Source organism: Rhinatrema bivittatum, chromosome 1 (genome assembly GCF_901001135.1).
Source record: "Rhinatrema bivittatum chromosome 1, aRhiBiv1.1, whole genome shotgun sequence".
NCBI lineage: Eukaryota > Metazoa > Chordata > Amphibia > Gymnophiona > Rhinatrematidae > Rhinatrema > Rhinatrema bivittatum.
The window spans coordinates 437,517,820-437,523,819 of record NC_042615.1 but is presented as its reverse complement, the minus strand read 5'-3'; positions in this window follow the sequence as shown (position 1 = coordinate 437,523,819).

Genomic DNA, 6,000 nt, shown 5'->3' with positions numbered 1-6,000 from the left:
TGACAAAGACCATAGCTAAAGCAACTGGCGAGATAAATTCTTGGCCCATCCCAACACAAATTTCTGTGACATGCTATCTCGCAGAGCCCATCGAGGACATGGACACAGATGCATTGGCAAATTGGGCACACAAGTCTACAATCTGGACAAACCTAGCTAAGGTGGTTCAATATTATCTTTCCTGCCCTCCAAACAATGTGCTCAGTGAATGTGTCTTCTCAATAACAGAGAACCTCATGGGCCCTCATTACTCAAGGGTGGTGCCAGAATTAATGGAAAAGCTGGTCTTTTTTGAAACTCAATCTGCCTTTGCTTGGGTTTCCAAAATTTCCATGTGAGTGGCAAGATGACTAAAAAACAACTTGAAGGTCTTGCTGCTGCTCTGCTTACCTGCTATGTCACTGATATACCAACTTAAGGATCTTGCTGCTACCACTCTGCTATGTACCAGATACCTTAGAGTTCTTATTGCTATTCTCTCTACCTGCCATACCCCGATATACCACCTTGGGGGTCATGCTGTTAATATGCTTGCCAGGTTGGAAGTTTTGGTGTCTCACTGTTGTTTGCTGTTTGGATCTCAGCCTAGTTTTCCCACTCAGTTTGTTTGTTGGTTATACTAAGGTGATTTGTCCCATGAAAAAAATTGTGAAAAAAAGAAAAAAAATCTCTTCCCATCCTACCTCTTTTCTGGTTCTTTGTTTTGTTGTAACCCTCTACAATCCCAGCCTGATTCTCCCACTCTACTTCTTTCTTTGTTATACTGTTGTTTTTTTTTATTGTCCCAATAAACAAATATGTGAAAAATTAGAAATACAAGAGTCTCCGCCAATGCCATCTCTTTTACATTTTTCCATCTTGCTATCAAGTCCTATCTGTGCCTTTGTACTGTTTATGATAGACTGCACTGTATGCCTTGATGCCTTTGTGCTATTTGCAATTCCCCACACTGTATCCTTGGGGGCTTTGATGCTTTTATGCTGTTTGCAATTCCCCACACTATGTCTTGTGAGTCAGCAATCTTTTGGCAAGTATTAGCTCTACAATCATTCACAACAGGTATACAAGTAATAGAACCATAACTGGAGAATTGATGGACCAGAGGCAACATGGATTCACCAGGGGAAGATCCTGTCAAACAAATCTGATTGACTTTTTTGACTGGGTAACCAAGGAATTGGATCGAGGAAGAGCACTCGATATCATATACTTGGATTTCAGCAAAGCTTTTGATACGGTTCCGCACAGGAGACTGGTCAATAAAACGAGAAGCTTGGGAGTGAGTGCCGAGGTGGTGACCTGGATTGCAAATTGGTTGACGGACAGAAGACAATGTGTGATGGTAAATGGAACCTTCTCTGAAGAGAGAGCGGTTTTAAGTGGTGTACCGCAAGGATCGGTGTTGGGACCGGTCCTGTTCAATATCTTTGTGAGCGACATTGCGGACGGGATAGAAGGTAAGGTTTGTCTTTTTGCGGATGACACTAAGATCTGCAACAGAGTGGACACGCCGGAAGGAGTGGAGAGAATGAGACGGGATCTAAGGAAACTGGAAGAGTGGTCGAAGATATGGCAGCTGAGATTCAATGCCAAGAAGTGCAAAGTCATGCATATGGGGAGTGGAAATCCAAATGAACTGTATTCGATGGGGGGGGGGAAAGGCTGATGTGCACGGAGCAGGAGAGGGACCTTGGGGTGATAGTGTCTAATGATATGAAGTCTGCGAAACAATGCGACAAGGCGATAGCAAAAGCCAGAAGAATGCTGGGCTGCATAGAGAGAGGAATATCAAGTAAGAAAAGGGAAGTGATTATTCCCTTGTACAGGTCCTTGGTGAGGCCTCACCTGGAGTACTGTGTTCAGTTCTGGAGACCGTATCTACAAAAAGACAAAGACAAGATGGAAGCGGTACAGAGAAGGGCGACCAGGAAGGTGGAGGATCTTCATCGGATGACGTACGAGGAGAGATTGAAGAATCTAAATATGTACACCCTGGAGGAAAGGAGGAGCAGAGGAGATATGATACAGACTTTCAGATACTTGAAAGGTTTTAATGATCCAAAGGCAACGACAAACCTTTACCATAAGAAAAAAATCAGCAGAACCAGGGGTCACGATTTGAAGCTCCAGGGAGGAAGATTCAGAACCAATGTCAGGAAGTATTTCTTCACGGAGAGGGTGGTGGATGCCTGGAATGCCCTTCCGGAGGAAGTGGTGAAGACCAGAACTGTGAAGGACTTCAAAGGGGCGTGGGATAAACACTGTGGATCCATAAAGTCAAGAGGCCGCCAATGAAGAGTGGGTGACTCGCCAGAATGATGGCTACTGCCTGGACACAATACCCTTATTCAATAAACATACACATGGTTACTGTGACTCCAACATCACTCTAAGCTTCAACAGCAAGAGGAAATGTGGAAAAAAAGGATTTGCACTCACAAAGCCGGGAGTAGCTGGCTTGTTACGGCGGTTACTACCCCAAACCAAATGTGCCTGATACTTCACTTTCGATGCACATCCAGCATAGCTCTCTGCTCCAACGGCAGGGGAGAAGAAAAACTGATACTTCACGCATACCCAGCATAGCTTCAACGGCAGGGGAGAAGAAAAAAGGATTCACACTCACAAAGCGGGGAGTAGCTGGCTTGTTACGGTGGTTACTCCCCCAAACCAAATGTGCCTGATACTTCACTTTAGATGCATATCCAGCATAGCTCTCTGCTTCAACGGCAGGGGAGAAGAAAAACAACCAATAAGGGCTTTATAACATAGTCTGGGTTAAAACAAATAAGCATGGGTGTAGCTTGCTTATTGCGGCGGTTACTACCCCTACTACCCCCTAACTAATCAAGCTAGATATTTCACTTGGATGCAGCTCCATCACTGCTCTCTACATTAATGGTGGGGGAGGAAGGGAAATAGAACCAAGAGCTAAAAGAAACAGATAAGTATGAGAGAAAAAATGTGTGAAGCTTGCTGGGCAGACTGGATGGGCCATTTGGTCTTCTTCTGCCGTTATTTCTATATTTCTATAATTTATTGAGCAAGTCACAGTTTCATTGTTCCATCTATGTCCACATAACACATGCATAGCTCAATATTTACAGTTTGACAGAAGCATATGCTATTTTACTGATAGGATCTGTCACATTCCTCCTACTGAGACAGGCATCCATGAATCAAGTTTTGGTCCAAATCTCCTTTCCTTACAGTACAAGATGAATCTTGTTCTTGCCCTTGCCATCTGATGCTTTAGACAGGCTTTACCCATCCATTATCTTTAATGGTCTCATGCTATCTTGGACATTGTCTTCAAAAACTGTTCTCTACAGTTTATGTGATTATTGGTCTCATCCTTTATTTAGCCTTCAATGGATTATACCACAGTAAGATCTGCAAAAGTGCAGTACACAGAACCACCAGGACTGTGCTCCTCCCATGATTTCTGTTTCAGAGGAAATGAAGACAGTATTTGCAAAAACTGATTCAGAAGAAGAATTATGTCCTCCGTTCTCTGAATCACAGGATATTAAATAGCTAATGGCAAAAGAGCATTTGGTACTTCTAGTCAGTTGCATGTTAGCCTCCAGTGAAGAACAACTCCAGCCCCTTCACCTAATGATGCATAAGGAAATGACATCATGCCTCCTACAGAAATATTTTCTGGGTTCTCCCTGCCTAGGGCTTTCTACCAATTTGATTGGTACCCTTTGCCCCTCACTTGTAGCTTAAGTGTGTTCATGACATTTTGGGTGGCTGCTTTGTCCCTCATGATAATTTTGGGTCTTCATAGAAACATAGAAACATAGAAATGACGGCAGAAGAAGACCAAATGGCCCATCCAGTCTGCCCAGCAAGCTTCACACATTTTTTTCTCTCATACTTATCTGTTTCTCTTAGCTCTTGGTTCTATTTCCCTTCCACCCCCACCTTTAATGTAGAGAGCAGTGATGGAGCTGCATCCAAGTGAAATATCTAGCTTGATTAGTTAGGGGTAGTAGCCGCCGCATTAAGCAAGCTACACCCATGCTTATTTGTTTTACCCAGACTATGTTATACAGCCCTTATTGGATGTTTTTCTTCTCCCATGCTGTTGAAGCAGAGAGCCATGCTGGATATTAGAGATGTGAATCGTGTCCTCGATCATCTTAACGATCGATTTCGGCTGGGAGGGGGAGGGAATCGTATTGTTGCCGTTTGGGTGTGTAAACTATCATGAAAAATCGTTAAAATCGTGAGCCGGCACACTAAACCCCCCTAAAACCCACCCCCCGACCCTTTAAATTAAATCCCCCACCCTCCCGAACCCCCCCAATGCTTTAAATTACCTGGGGATCCGGCGGTGGTCCAGAACGGCGGCGGTCCGGAACGGCCCCCTCAATAGAATCGTGTTGTCTTCAGCCGGCGCCATTTTTCAAAATGGCCGCCGCAAAATGGCGGCGGCCATAGACAAAAATGATTCGACGGAGGAGGTCGTTCCGGACCCCCGCTGGACTTTTGGCAAGTCTTGTGGGGGTCAGGAGGCCCCCCCAAGCTGGCCAAAAGTTTCCTGGGAGTCCAGCGGGGTTCCGGGAGCGATTTCTTGCCGCGAATTGTTTTCGTACGGAAAATGGCGCCGGCAGGAGATCGAGTGCAGGAGGTCATTCAGCGGCGGTCCGAAACCCCCGCTGAACGACCTCCTGCAGTCGATCTCCTGCCGGTGCCATTTTCCGTACGAAAACGATTCGCGGCAAGAAATCGCTCCCAGAACCCCGCTGGACTCTCAGGAAACTTTTGGCCAGCTTGGGGGGGCCTCCTGACCCCCACAAGACTTGCCAAAAGTCCAGCGGGGGTCCGGAACGACCTCCTCCGTCGAATCGTTTTTGTCTATGGCCGCCGCCATTTTGCGGCGGCCATTTTGAAAAATGGCGCCGGCTGAAGACAACACGATTCTATTGAGGGGGCCATTCCGAACCGCCGCCGTTCTGGACCACCGCCGGATCCCCAGGTAATTTAAAGCATGGGGGGGGGGGGTTCGGGAGGGTGGGGGATTTAATTTAAAGGGTCGGGGGTGGGTTTTAGGGGGTTTTAGTGTGCCGGTTTTCCTGCCCTCCCCCTTCCCCCGATTTACGATTTTTTAATGATAAATCGGGGGAATTGTTATTGTATCGTGGCCCTAACGATTTTTTGACGATTTAAAATATATCGGACGATATTTTAAATCGTCAAAAAACGATTCACATCCCTACTGGATATGCATCAAAAGTGAAGTATCAGGCTCATTTGGTTTGGGGTAGTAACCGCCGTAACAAGCCAGCTACTCCCCGCTTTGTGAGTGCGAACCCTCTTTTCTTCTCCCCTGCCGTTGAAGCAGAGAGCTCTGCTGGATGTGTGAAGTATCAGTTTTTCTTCTCCCCTGCCATTGAAGCAGAGAACTATGCTGTGTATGCATTGAAAGTGAAGTATCAGGCTTATTTGATTTGGGGTAGTAACCGCCGTAACAAGCCAGCTACTCCCCTCTTTGTGAGTGTGAATCCTTTTTACCACATTTCCTCTTGCTGTTGAAGCTTAGAGCGATGTTGGAGTCACAGTAAGCATGTGTATGTTTATTTAATAAGGGTATTGTCTCCAGGCAGTAGCCATCATTCTGGCGAGTCACCCACTCTTCATTGGCGGCCTCTTGACTTTATGGATCCACAGTGTTTATCCCACGCCCCTTTGAAGTCCTTCACAGTTCTGGTCTTCACCACATCCTCCGGAAGGGCATTCCAGGCATCCACCACCCTCTCCGTGAAGAAATACTTCCTGACATTGGTTCTGAATCTTCCTCCCTGGAGCTTCAAATCGTGACCCCTGGTTCTGCTGATTTTTTTCCTACGGAAAAGGTTTGTCGTTGTCTTTGGATCTTTAACACCTTTCAAGTATCTGAAAGTCTGTATCATATCACCTCTGCTCCTCCTTTCTTCCAGGGTATACATATTTAGATTCTTCAATCTCTCCTCATACGTCATCCGATGAAGA